Source organism: Etheostoma cragini, chromosome 10 (assembly GCF_013103735.1).
Source record: "Etheostoma cragini isolate CJK2018 chromosome 10, CSU_Ecrag_1.0, whole genome shotgun sequence".
Taxonomy (NCBI): domain Eukaryota; kingdom Metazoa; phylum Chordata; class Actinopteri; order Perciformes; family Percidae; genus Etheostoma; species Etheostoma cragini.
This window is the reverse complement of record NC_048416.1, coordinates 8,366,780-8,381,176: the sequence shown is the minus strand read 5'-3', so window position 1 is coordinate 8,381,176 and position 14,397 is coordinate 8,366,780. Positions and strand designations below refer to the sequence as shown.

The 14,397-nt window shown below is 42.3% G+C and overlaps 1 long non-coding RNA gene across 1 annotated transcript; it reads right to left on the bottom strand.

Annotated features, from left to right (window-relative positions):
• Nucleotides 1-233: 233 nt before the first annotated feature.
• On the bottom strand, nt 234-10,547 carry LOC117951232. Its single transcript, XR_004658093.1, has 5 exons — nt 9,957-10,547; nt 7,419-7,495; nt 2,489-2,546; nt 1,790-1,814; nt 234-425 (listed from the first exon to the last, which is right to left on the bottom strand). It is a non-coding gene; the product is annotated as an uncharacterized LOC117951232 (long non-coding RNA).
• Nucleotides 10,548-14,397: the final 3,850 nt, after the last annotated feature.

Genomic DNA, 14,397 nt, shown 5'->3' with positions numbered 1-14,397 from the left:
ATTAATTCTCAAAAAAAATTGTTGGAAATACAAGAACAACAGATTTTATTATACAGTATAAATTAGGCAAAGGTGTGACATTTTCAAATGTGTCCCTAATCCTCAGTTTGTGATGAATTCTACAACTTGTTAACAGAAACAACTTCCCTTTGAATTTCAAAAATGAGCAAACTTTGGGAGTTGGTCCCGTCTCATCTAAACTGCAGGCCGTGACCCACAAGTTTGGGATTGCAGTGTTGCATGCTGGTTCATACCATCCTCCTTGTCTGAAGCCAACCAGAGCCCTGCAGCCCTGCTGCTGGATGCTGTTACCTGGCTGTGGGTATATGTCTGTCCTCCGTCCCGAGCTACAGTGCTTCATCTCAGACTACCAACTGACCAGAGATGCAGCACTGCACCATGGGCCACAGGGATGAATAACTCGACTGGAGAAAAACACAGGGATGAGGCAAACAGAGCACAGTCAGGAATTTAGAAACCGTCTTATCAGTTTTTTTTAAATAACATCCAAAATGGACTAATGAAACCAAAACACTTTGTGCACATCTCTGGATCAACTCTTGTCCCGGGACTCTGACAACAGTGTTTAATTACTCATTGAACGATGATCTGAAACAACACTAACAGCTGATAGCAGTAAAATGTGAATCGCTATTGTCTTTGAAGGGCACTTCAAAGACAATAGACAAAAGTTTTTTACACTAGTAGGTACACATGCAAAATGTACAGTACCTAGAGGTTTGACAGAGCTTGTCTTTGAGTGAGAAAACCTCATGAATATTGAAAGATGTGCTCACAGGCACAACAAGAGTTGAAAAAAGAAAATGTATTGAGAATTTAATTTTTACCGAACCTATTATAACATCTGCGGCATAGATTTCTATTCTGATTTAACGAGACATCATACAAACTGTCTTTACAGTTGACAAAGAAATGTTACATAAAAGGAAACCACAGGCACTCAGGTAAGCCAACAGCTGAGAGGGATCAGAATGAGTTGAGTGAAAGCTAGCATCAGAGTGATGACAGGGATGTTTGCCTTATGATGATGAGACATGATGACATCAGAAAAAACACATTTCTCTCAGCATCATGAAGGACAAGGGTCTATTCCAAAAACAGAGGAGGAAATATGGAAAGAATTCATGAAAACTAAATAAATCATGCTCAATGCTGTTCAAAGTATGGACTTGTTTGCTAAATCTACGGATTAATACTGTAGATACTGGAAATACTGGTGAAAATGGATTGGGCTAATTAGTAATTGCTTACTATAGGAACTGGGATGTGTCTCCATCAGTACAAGGTTTGTATGAGTGCATAGGTTTATCAGGTTTGTTGAATTTCAGTTTCTTTTGAGAAAAAAATGTTAAAAGAATTCACAATGACTAAATGAAGATGACAGTATTCAATTAAAGCTAAGACACAGTTTAACATATTTCTACTAATGTCTCAAACATTAGTGAAAGCAGGGCAAGACAAAAATAGCGTGTGTGTGTCTGTGTGTGGTTGTGTGTGTGTTTGTGTGTGTGTGTGTGTGTGTGTGTGTGTGTGTGTGTGAGAGAGAGAGAGAGAGAAAGACAGACAGAGAGAGAGGGAGAGAGAGAGATTGATGGAGTGCACAGCACAAACATTTTTGTTGGGGAGGGGTAAACAGGAAATGGTTTTAACCCCCAGTGGACCTACATAATACCAACTTCCTGTTGGGTTACTGCTCCCTCTCACATTCCACATGTGTGTGTGTGTGTGTGTGTGTGTGTGTGTGTGTGTGTGTGTATGTGTTACTCACCTCTGTACTTGCTCATCTCTGACATCTGAAATACAACACACATACTTGGTTGAAAGAGAGACATTGCAACGGCGCACACACTCACACACACACAATTGTACCTTAACGGACAGAGCACTTTACAATTGACCTCATTCAATTCTGTAATTTCAGACATGAAGACAAGAGACATTTAAAGGAAACCCCGAACAAAATTGTGTAGAAACCTAATGAATCCAGTTGCTTCCATTCACTCTGATTGGTTTGAGTATGAAAATAAAATGTTAGAAGTCTCTCTCCCGCACCATAAAACCACTAATTAATGAGATTTCTTTCTCTTCCCTGCAGTAGAATTCCAGAGACCCGGAAAGTCTCTGAACAGGAGCACTGACTCGGCTCTGGAGCCTCGTGGTGGAACTACACTTTGCTAACACAGTTGATGTTGGTTTGTCAGTTCATGTGGAGCCGCTGTATTTTCTTATAGTTTTATGTGTATATATTGCCCAGAGTTATGGTAAACGTCTAAAGCTAAAGCTCTGGACTTCAAAGAGGGAGGCAGTGGGGGAAATAGCTTCCTGTAATCTCAGCAGAAACAACGCTGTTCTGAATGATAAGAGGCCTGTCTGGGAACTTCTCTAGAGTCATGTGAAATGTAGTATATTTTTCTGAGCTGAATAAAAAGTGCAAAACACTCTGTAGAGTCTGGAAGTTCTCTCTTACCCCAAAGTGCAATCGGTTGGATCTCCATCTTTGATCTCCATTATCTCAACAGCAACACCTGATTAAAGATACACATACACATGTTTAGGGTTACAATGTTCTCAGTGACTTTTAATGCCATTTGAGCTTCATCACGGACACTATATTACTGAGTAGATCAAGGAGAGAGAGGAGACAGAGAGAAAGACATATAAAGACAGAGGGGAGAAAGAGAAGCCGGGTGTTTTCCAAGAATGCTCTTAGTCTGCTCGGCTAGAAACTCCCAGTCGGCCCATATAAGGCCTGAGCCAGCCTTTTATTTTTGGGATCATGGAAAATGGGATTGCTGCTTTGGATAAACATTCCCTCTTCCAGTCTGTGATTGCTCCCACTGATAGGCCCCCACCCCCCTCCCCCCAATACACACACCTCCTCCTTCTTCCAGCTGGCTACATTCATTCCCTTTTCTAGTCACAGAGACTAGGGAGAGACTCACTTAAAAGGCAGCAGAGGGAGAGGAGGCCTTTATCTCACTCTGCCCTTCTCCCTCTTCTCTGGGCCCAACAAGTCCATATTAAGAAGAAAGGCCAGTGTGTGCTCTCTCTCTCTCTCTCTCTTTCTCCCTTTCTCTCTCTCTCGCTCACTCTCTCTATCTCTCTCTCTCTCTCTCTCTCTCTCTCTCTCTCTCTCTCTCTTTCTCTCTCTCACACACACACATGCAAGAGAGAAAGCCACAGTCCCACAGTAGGTCATGTCTCGAGGTCTGTCTTCAGGAAGTGTTGCCCTCACTAAACCAAAGCAACAAACAGATCTGCCCTCTCCCAGCCGGACGGGGGTATGGTTCATCACTTCAAGCTTTAAGCCTGAAACCTGGCCCTGGGACGCAGTCTCCGTCTTAGTGTATCGTTTGTAATAGTTTGTCACTGTTTGTGTTTCTTAAATGTATACAAATAATTAAATTTAAAAAAGCCTGAACCTGTCTTCAGTTTCAGGCCACAGGTAGTACCCTCATTTCTTACTTCATCATCCTCATCATCATCATTACCAGCCTTGATTCAAATACACTTTGTTGTGTGAAACTATTTATGATGCATTCTCTCCTGCTGTGTTATCTTTAACTTAGGATTTGTAATGTACTCTGATTAAACTTTATACATGCAAAGATTTTTGGTTGGAATGTGTGAAAAACATGATTGTGAGTAGTTCAGCCCATACCTCCATCAGGGAATTACAGTCCAACACAAAGTGCCACTGTATTCCAGAATAAAGTTTTAACCAGCGTTCGGTCTGCATTCTTAAAGTTATTGTTCAACATTTGGGAAAAATAAGCTTAGTCTCTTTCTTTCTGGAAGTGAGATAGCATAGAATACTTTGGTATTATTCACAGGGTCTTCAACTCACCAAACACAAGGATCAACAGTATGAAAGGCAGACAAGGTCATATTACACATTAAAGCTATAGTGCATAGTTTCTGTATTCCACATGAGGAATTCTTACAACAAAACAGTTGGCACGTCTAAGTGATACAAGCGCACCACTACTTTTAAATCATTATTTGAGAGGGAGCCCTGTTTTCTGTTCCTATTCACTTAATACAATCCATTGGATTTGTCACTTTGGCACCTACTGAAGCTCCACAATAATCTAAAACTGGGCCAAAACCCAAACCAAAGACTGACCTGGAGTTCTCCAGCCAGACTTTGTCATAGACATAGAGGGTTGAAGTCAGTCCAGAAACTCAGCACTTGGTCAGGAAGAGCCAGTACACAACTTTGTAGGGGCCATAGAATGATCATTTAGAAAGCCTACAAATGGGGAAACTTTCACATAAAATCCCTTTCTGCTGGGAACCAGTGGATTTTGTAACGAGAAGAAAGGATATGGAATGATACCAACATCTATATAATAATCAGATAAAGCTGACACTAACAAAGGATAACATGTCCGTTGAATTTTATCACCAAAAACCGCAGAATACTGTTATTAAAGTTGAATATGGGGAACATGTAAACATATATTACCTCCAATCTCAAATCATCTGACCCTCATTATATAGGCTTACTGATTTCTCAGGTCCCATCCTAGTGAGGAGATCCTTACTTTACATCTATGAATGTGTCTGGTGCGTACAGAATTCCCTGAGAGGGTCTGCAGTGTGTGTGCAGAGTGCAGTCAGGCTCTGCACCAGACTGTGTGTACATGCTGTGGACAGGAAGCCACAATGGTTCCCAAAGCTTTTGACGCCATTGCAGGCACCTTCATTACAGTGAGTCATTTTAAAAGCCCCCTATATGGTACTGACTTTGGCAATTTCTATCAAAAAACTAAAAAACAGCTGTTTTGCTCTGGAATGAAAGGTGATGACAATATTTTTATCAAAAAGTACTACAATCCTGTACAACAAACTAAATCAACAAGGTATGTGTGTGTTTGTGTGTGTGTGTGTGTGTGTGTGTGTGTGTGTGTGCGCTTGCGTGCGTGCATGCATGCGCAAGTGTGTGAGTGTTTAGGCCGGCTGTGATAACAGTCAAAGCCAGTCTCTCCTGTTTAGTCAAACATTGCCTAATATGGTCTTCTTTCTCTTTCCTCTTGGCTCTGAAAATCACACACAGGAAACCCGCTCTGCATTTTATCTGTCTGTCTGTCTCTCTGTCTGTCACACTAAATGTATTGCGCACACACACACACACACACACACACACACACACACACACACACACACACACACACACACACACACACACACACACACACACACACACACACACACACGCACACACACACAGACACAGCTGAATAATTAAAAAAATATATAGTTAGAGATGGTCAGATGTACTACTCCCCAGACTAGAACTAAGAGCTAACACTGTGTTAGAGTATATCTCAAGAGAAACAGACCATGTACAACACATCCTAAACGTGAGTGTAAAAGTGGATCTTAAAATCAATTACCAAATATGGCAATGCTGAACAGTGGACTAAGTCAAACCCTGGAGCCTGATCAGGGACATGTTGGTGGTGCAGTGACGGGCTGTAATACGGTTTTAAGGGGGAGTGGAAAATAATTCAGAGCTGTTAGAACTTGGGGATGCTTCCCAGGAACCAAAAAGGTTCCTTAGAATGTTGTACACAACTTAAGGCAATGTTTCCCAACCTAAAGGTTGGGCCCCTCTAGGGGGTCTTATAGTAAGAAAAATCAGAGGAGTCACAGGATGATCAAGGAAAAATCTGTGGTAGAAATTGAAAAAACACATTTTTTGGTTTCTTTGGTAACTGCTCCCAAGTCAAACCTCAGAAAACCTCAAGTGTAAAAGCTGCTGAAGTGCAAGACAATACATGATGTTTAAATGTATTAAAACAGTTGCTAGAGAAATCCTTGTTGGTTATTTAAAGCAGAACACAGCTCCTTCAATACTGTTCTCATCACTTTTGTCTTTTGAGATTTTTAGAGCGTAGAAATCCAGTCCAAAAGATGAAAGGCTAGGTGGGCCTTTTCAACATAATCAGTGTCAGGTATACATTATGTCAGCAGGAAAAAGGGCAACGATCCTTTTCTTATCTTTAAGAAATGCACGAGTTCTAACATCACAAAGGTCGCTGAGGTAGTTAGCTTTTACATTATGTGACCAGTCCAGACATGATGTTCACTGTGAGGGATTACCTATCTCCAAAAGAAAACTCCTACTTGTTTTTATACTATTTGAATTATAGAAGAAAAAAAACGTCTATGTAGGGAGGAGGTCAAGGTGGATAGAAGGGTCAAACAAACACAGGACCTTCACCCAGGAGACTGCTGGTCACGTTATTTTGAACTCACGTACGTAACAGACATACTTATTTTATTTCCCTAAACCTAACCGAGAAGTTATGTTGGCTAAACAGGATTTTCACTGCAGGGACTGGCTGTGCAGGCACACTTTAGTAGTAAAATGTCCAGGACTTACTTTCTTACTTTCCGTACGATGCCATACGAACCGTTGTGTAATGACGTAGTCAACATAAGGCTTTAAGGAAAGAAGCATTTCATATAAAAGTAAGCCAAAATGTAATAACATGCATGGAGTAGACCTAAAAGCAGAAAGCAGGTGAAATGTTAGTTGAACTGCAAATTGTGAAGCAGTTAAAATTTCAGATGAAATTAAATCATTGGAGATAGTTGAAGAGTGTCCTGGGTGCTTTCATCAAACCAGCTTTGAATGAAGGAAAAAAAAAAGACTCAAAGCTTAAAAAAGGGCAAGACTCAGTGTGGATGGACTCATATGATAAAATAGAAGTGTATCTTCTCCGCGAGGGGGGAAAGTGATCAATGCTAAAAATACTTCTCCCACCATCTCTTTTCCTGCATTCTTCTCCTTCCACTCCTCTCCCTCTCCCCCTCCTTCTCCTTCTCCTTCTCCGATGGGAAATGTACCCTGGGAATCATGGTCTTTTGGTCCCAGAGGGGTGCTGGTGTGAGTGTGTATGTGTGAGGGGTTATGTGAAAGTCCTCCTAACCCAGTGCCCCCAAGCCTTCTGACCGCTCAGTAAATAAATACAGCATTTCCTCCTCTCCTCCCTACATCCACTTTCTCATGTCCATCCCAGGCCTCAGCAGGACAGCAGTTCCTGTCTGCCAGGGCTTTAACACTTATTTCATTTGCTGGATCTGGGAACAGGGACCTCAATGTGACCCTCTGTTTACATATTAACCTGCTCAACTCTGGCCGACTCACCAGCCAACATGTCATGTCATGTCAAAGGATTCAAGAGCAGAACAAATGACAGCCACGTTGTGCCATCAGCTACAAACAGAAACCTGTTGCTACTGAAAGTATATATCTTAATTAAGTGGTTGATCTCAGCTGGTTTCCAGAGAAAGAACTACAAAAATTAGATTTTTAAAAAAAACATGTCCGTGTGTGTGCGTGTGTGTGTGTGTGTGTATGTATGTGTGTGTTTTGGTACTCCTACCTGGTTGGTTTCTTGTACACCGCGAGATTGTCCTTGTCTCTCATCTGTGTTGGCGCGTGAATACACACAGCAGTGTTCTGGGGGAACAGACATGAGTTACGTGTACACGAATATAACGTGTGTGTGTGTGTGTGTGTTTATGACTAGCAGTAGTTTCCTCAGTACACTCTGTTCATGGTGTAAATTTGGTCTCAGCCATTGATGCTGGCCTCCTGTGTGACATGAGACGCTGTGTGAGATTGATGTCAGCCATGGGAGGGTTTCAGCACCAGAGTCTTGAACTGTTTAAGGACAGCACCGCAGACGGCCCCAGGATGCAAGCAGAGATTGGATTTTTTTTATCCATCTATTTTTTTTTTTTAATTTATTTTTTATTTTTTGAAAAATCTTAAACCAGTGGCCAAACTTTTTGGCCTGTGACACCTTAAAACAAAGCATGACTTGCATGTGTGTGCTCTTTGTGTCCAGTTCAACCACAGAACGATTTCTCCTTCTCGGATAAAGAATTTCAGCTGTGAAATTTAGATTATTCATGCTTAATGCATCACAAACTCTGAAAAAAATAAACGTTTTGTTTAGCAGACATCTGCGATTTTTTCCTCTACTTCCCCTGTTCCTGTTGATCATCTCATGACCCCTAAGATTAATCTTGCAACCTTCTATTGAGTCCCACCCCCCAGGCTGGAAGCTACTATGCTGATATTCCGCCTGCGGGTCAATGTGTGTTAACCCTGCAAATGGATGGGTGAAGACAATGAATTTATGTTATTACCATGAAGACAAAAATGAATCCTAAATCCATTCCAGGCCAGTTCAAGAGGGACAAGTTAAAATGGCATTTTAATGTAATCCAGATTGCTGTACAGTTGGAGTCCTGTTGTACTCTCAGTAAACACTGTTGCAGCTCATTTGGCTCAGTAACACAGTTTCAACCAAACAGGAGGAGCAGAGCAGCACGTGGGCTTCTGCAAACTCAAACCCTCCTGAAGTCCACGGGTCAAATTTGACCCCTTATCAAAATGTTTCTATATAAAAAAATGTGGGTTTCTTTCAATCAAAATGTAAAAAAAACGGTAAAATAAATGATCAGTTCAGTATTACTTAAAATGGGTGTTTCATATAATTAATTTATTTATTATTCCCCCGTGGGGAAATTACAATTTACACTCTGTGTACACACTTTGTCAGTAATCCCACACAGGCCTGAAATACACACACATGCTCAGGTCCTATACATGCACTTAAGGAGAGATGTCAGAGTGAGTGGGCTGCTAGCTGAACCAGCGCCCTGGGCGGCTGGGGGAGTTCAGTGCCTTGCTCAAGAGCACCTGGCAGTGCCCAGGAGGTGAAGTAGCATCAATCCACACTTCGTACTTTTCGGTCCATATGGGGACTTGAACCAGTGACCCTCCGGTTCCCAACCCAACTCCCTACGGACCGAGCTACTGCCACCCCTTATGGAATTTAATAAAAAGGTAAAAGGACTTTGAAAAAAAGTGATAAAGAACTTGGAAAAATCTCACAAAACCATTTGGAAAAGCTCAAAAACATCAGGTGACAAAAAGTGACAAAAACATTCCAACAAAAGTTTGACCCAGAAAAACAAAAAAACACAAGGGATGAAACCCTTCCCGGACCACTCCTAGTCACATACACTTTGCATGATGAGTGAGCATTTATAAAGGTACCTAAGTGTACCTAAGGTCTAAGTGTTGGAGACTTTAAAATGTGTCTTTCTTTTCCTCTACATTTCTTTTGTTCCGCACTCAGTCCACTTGAGGCTCTAATAACTTGCAGTGTCTAAAACTGGCTTAAGTTAAGTCATTCATCTCAAGGCCTCTTCACACTGTGTGTGACAGCAATCATACGTGTTTTTCCTATGTCAGATTACAAAATATCACTTTGGAGGCATGTCAGATTGTGTGATGAATGTCTACTGAATCCTGTTACTACAAAAAAAGAATAACTCCATCTGAGAAGACAGAAACAAACCAAGCTTTTTCTTTTTCAAAAATGGCTTGTAGCATAGATATCTATACAGATGTGGTGTCAATAATATATAACACCTGAGTTGTAGCAGAGGTCACAATTTGAGAGTTTTTTCCAATTATCAGACATTGTCCAAATCTGTAATTCAGCCAACAGCAGATGTGTCTCCCAGTGAGCTCGGGGACCACTGTTTTGGATTGAAAATCAAAAATATTCACTGTTTCGCTCATGATTGTTAACTTTAGTGTGGGACTGGCCAAGAGCACGCAGTGTGGATCGCCCTCAGTGGACATCAAGTCCCCTTCTGTTGTTGTGAAACATGATTTATTGGTGTTGTAATGCTGTGTAGACATATTTAATACATTTTCAAAAGCCTAAATCATGTTGACACTATGTTCATCGAACAAAGACAAGCACGTTTCAAGTTGCTGTCTGGATGATGGAAAATCACTTTACAAACATGGTCATTTTTTTGTAATGTATACATGATTTATAGTAGAGCAACAAAACATTCAAAAACACTAGTAAGAGTAATCTGTGCAATCATACCTTATTAAACATCTGCAGCAGCTGGCAGGCTGCCCCGCTGCTGGACTGATGAGCTTTCTCCAGGCTGGTCCTCTCCCGTGGCAGGTTCCTTGGTTTTCCTGGGGGAAATTACTCGTCTGGATGCTAAAAGGCTGATTTTGCACTAATGATGAGTTGAGGAGCAGGTTTGCCCACTTGCATCCTTCTGAAGCTTCAGTGTTTTCACAATATGCTGAAGTTCAGATCAGCCGACAATAGGACTGCTCATCAGTGTGGGACACCCTCTGCTCTCTGTGTCTCTCTTATGAAGCAGACGGACTGCCAAGCCATGCATTCCACTGTTACCTTGTATGGTCAGTGGGGGGCGGGCCTTCCACCAGGGAATGCCCACTCTAAATATGACTTATTGGCTGATGTCAGAGGAACCAAGAAGCCTCAACTAGTGACCTGTAGAGCCTGTCTGGAAAAGATGGAGAGACATAGGGACAAATAGAGGAGAAGAGAGTGAGAAGAAGAGGGAGAAGAAGAGGGAAAGAAGGGGGGAAATTAGGAGTGGAGGAGGAGAAGTAAAAAGGAGACAGAAGCTGAGAAACAACAGGGAGGGAGCCGATAAAGAGAGGAGGGAAGAAATGGGAAGGGAAAAAGAAAAGAAGGGAAGAAAGAATTAACAGAGAATTGGAAAAATGACGTGTGTGTGTGTGTGTGTGTGTGTGTGTGTGTGCGCGCGTGTGTGTGCGCGTGTGTGTGTTTGTGTGTGTGAAAAAGCATTTGACAATTTTCATATTTCTTCTAAATTTGGGCTTTTTCTGCATCAGGCAGCTGACTGGACCGGGCGACAAACTGAAAATACCACGTGGAACTTATTACACTGCTGACAGAGGGAAGGACATACAGAAAGACAGACGGAGAGAGAGAGGGAGAGAGACAGGCAGACAGAGAGAGGGAGAGAGAGCAGAGACAGAAAGAGAGAGACAAACAGACAGACAGACAGACAGAGAGAGAGGGAGAGAGTCCAAAAGTGAGGGAGGGAGGATAGAGGGAGGGAGGCAGCGGGGGCCTTTCTGTGTGGAGTGCGCGGGTTTCCTCTGGGTGCTCCGGCTTCTTCCCACAGTTGGGAGCCGTGCAGGTTAAGTTCATCTGCTTAAATGATGACCTATCTCTAAAAATTAGCCCAGCCTCGTTTCAGCCGCTTGTAGCCGCAATCTCTTTCTTTTAGTGACTATTTAAAGCTCATGGCCATTGGTAAGGGTCAGGACACAGATTCTGGTAAAGGGGTCACGGTCTGAGGACGCCAACAGAACCACATCGTCTGCAAACGGCAGACCCACCAGAAGTCCCCACAGCGGACACTCTCCTTCCCCGGCTGGGCCTTGAAACCCTCTCGATGAATATTACAAACAGAATAGGGGACAAGGGAAAAGCCTGATGATTTATCATAGCTCTTAAACTTTTCCACATGCTTCTGGAAGTGTCCTCCTGGAATTGTAGTTCCACTTTCTTTCATAGTCCCTTTTTGCCTCCTTTCCCGCTCTTCTCACTTTGTAGGCTGCTGCTTTTTCCTTTCCATGTTTCCAGACTGCAGTCCTAATGTGAAGTCCGCGTCTCAGATTATTCTCCTCCAACATTAGCTCTCTCACGTTCTCATTCTCTTACTAACGAACAAGAAAACCAGTTTTGTTGTGTTCAGACAAGGTCAGTAACAGCAACAAATGATTAAATAACGCTCAACTCTCACTAGTGAATGTAAATGTTGTTCTATTAAAGTCATTCTGAATCTCCCCCCCATTAACTTACATCTCCTCTGTGTTCCTAAGGAGCAGAAACCGGAGCTTCTGATAGAACACTTCAGTAACATACACTGTCTCTGTGCCCACTATTAAAACTCTTGTCTCTTATCCAGAGGCGAGATGATGTAGCTGTTGGCGTTTTTAAACTATTTCATTGGAATATTTAGAAATATATTTAATAATAATGTAAATTCTGTCCTTCATATTTTGCAACCTTTATGTGCTGCTACATTCTTGACAAAGACCAAGACACTCCTATAAAAGACATTTTTTTTAACATCTTTTGTTTTTTGATATACCCCCCCCCCCCCCGCCAGATGTGTGTGAGCGAGACAGGTACGAACCGGATTCAAACTCTCTGTCTGGTGTGTCTCTTGTGTCTTAATAAGGTATTGTTTGGAGATGGTTCACTGTTTACAGCAGCTGACAAGACTGGGCTATTAGTGATGGCAACCAAGCATGGAGGGACAGACACACACACACACACACACACACACACACACACACACACACACACTTACATGACCCTTTACTAGATGTAGTAGATGTAGTAAATCTCCCAGTGAGTGTTTGCAGTCTTTTCCCTCATATGGAGAGGAGTCCTTCCCACTAAACTGTATAAACATCTACTGATCTGCTACATGCAAAGTAAAATTGGAAATCTATGAGAGATGGGGAATGTAACATTTGCGGTAGCATTATTTTTAGGACAATAAAAAAACGACTGTTTGTTTAAGGGGGACTTTTTGGCCCTGCTTGCAGGCCAAGCTTCTTTTCTAGCTCTGTGCTGTTCCCAGCAACCTTCAGCATTGACATGCATTCATTATGGAGAGGGACGTTCAGAATTGGGGTTCATGATTGTTTCTTTAATCTGCCGGTACTTGCAAAGATGGTGGAACATGGATGCAGCTCTGGAGGGAGTACTGGACTTGGTTAAGTTGTTTTGTTGTTGTAAAAAAAAAAAAAGTTAAGCATGTATTTATTGAGTTTTGGTACATTTGACAGACAAACACAGTATAACAAGGCTCTTATCATAAAACAGAAAAGAGACCAAGGATCAAACGTAGCAGCTGTAGTGTTTTTAGTTTATATTTATCAATTTATACTCTTCATTGATCCCCTATGGGGAAATTACAATTTACCCTCTGTTGTTATTACACACTGCACACAGGCCTGAATACCTGAATACACACACATGCTCAGGACCTGTTCATGCACAAATGGAGAGATGTCGAGAGGGGGGTGGGGGGGTGCTGCCAGGATGAAACTTTAGAATTTGCAGATGTTTAAAAAAATTGTTTTGAGGAAATCTCAGTTTAAGTTCTTTAAATGACATAAGAAAGAAGTTGTCACTGTAGAGGTCAGCTACTTCAGCTCCACCCTGAGATCCCCAGATTCGGCTGAGCTGGTTTGATTGCTCCTTACGTTGGTAGATACACTGACAGTGCTTTGTCTCTCACACTTACAGCCCAATGCTCCGCACCAACTCACATGCCGTTTTAAAACCATGAAGCTTTAACGTTACTGTTACAGCACCAAGGTCTGAACCCAGCAAGCTTCCTGTTGCTGCCGTTGAGTTTGCTGATCAGGCGGAGAGTCTGAGGTCTGATCATGGGGATCTGACCTCAGACCTGGGTCTCATATTAGCTGCTGTCGTTTTCCCCGATGCTGACTGATTCTGGTCAGTGTGTGGGTATCAGACAAATCTGCTGAGTTTGATTCATGGGTATATTAAGGTTGTATGTCCTTTGGCAGATACTGATATGGGTTGATGCATTCTGCCAGGAAGGCTAGATAGTTGCTTTTAATCTGAGTCCTTAAGATTGTTTTTAGGTGCTCTTTAAAATGGGAGGATAACAGAACCAACATTATACAAATTTAGGGTAGGCTGTGAGGGAATGTTGCAGTTCTTCCGAGCCGCCATCGAGGGTGTCCTCTTTCTGTTGCTGTCTGGTATGGCAGGTCTACTGTCCAGCAGAGGTTGCAGCTGGAGAGTATAGTCAAGGATACGCAAACTCTCCCCCATGTGTGAGATCTACTGTATGAGACCCGTATCCAACGGAAAGACCTAAACATCCGACAAGATGAGGATGCCAACTTCCTTTTCACCAACCTCCCATTGGGAAGAAGGTTGAGAGCTATTAAGACAAAAACCTCCCGCTTCCTCAACAGCACATACTGCAGAGCCGTTACATCTCTAAACAGCTCTCCATCCCTGAACCAGCACCTGGTCAAAAAGGTTCTCCTAAAGAGCCTGTTTGTTTGCACATCTTTTTACACTGGTTTTATAATAGGGTTTTCTTTTTTTAAAGATTATTTAAAACAAAAGATTTAAGATTATTTTTGTGCATTTTCAGGCTTTTATTTTGACAGGACAGATGCAGACATGAAAGGGGAGAGAGAGGGGAAATGACATGCAGCAAAGGGCTGCAGGTCAGAATCGAACCCCGGCCCGTTGCCTCTACATGGGCGCCCGCTCTACCAACTGAGCTACCTACGCGCCCCCTCTTCTACAGTTTTCAAGCCACCCACACTGGCTTTATATGAAGTTTGTGGTTTTTCGCTCTGCATCCCCATGCACCGTGTCACTTTAACTTGACATCTGTCATCCAGGTGAGCGCTGTGCCCGATTTTATATCTACCTGTTTCAAGTGTGATCCTGTGTGGAACCGTAT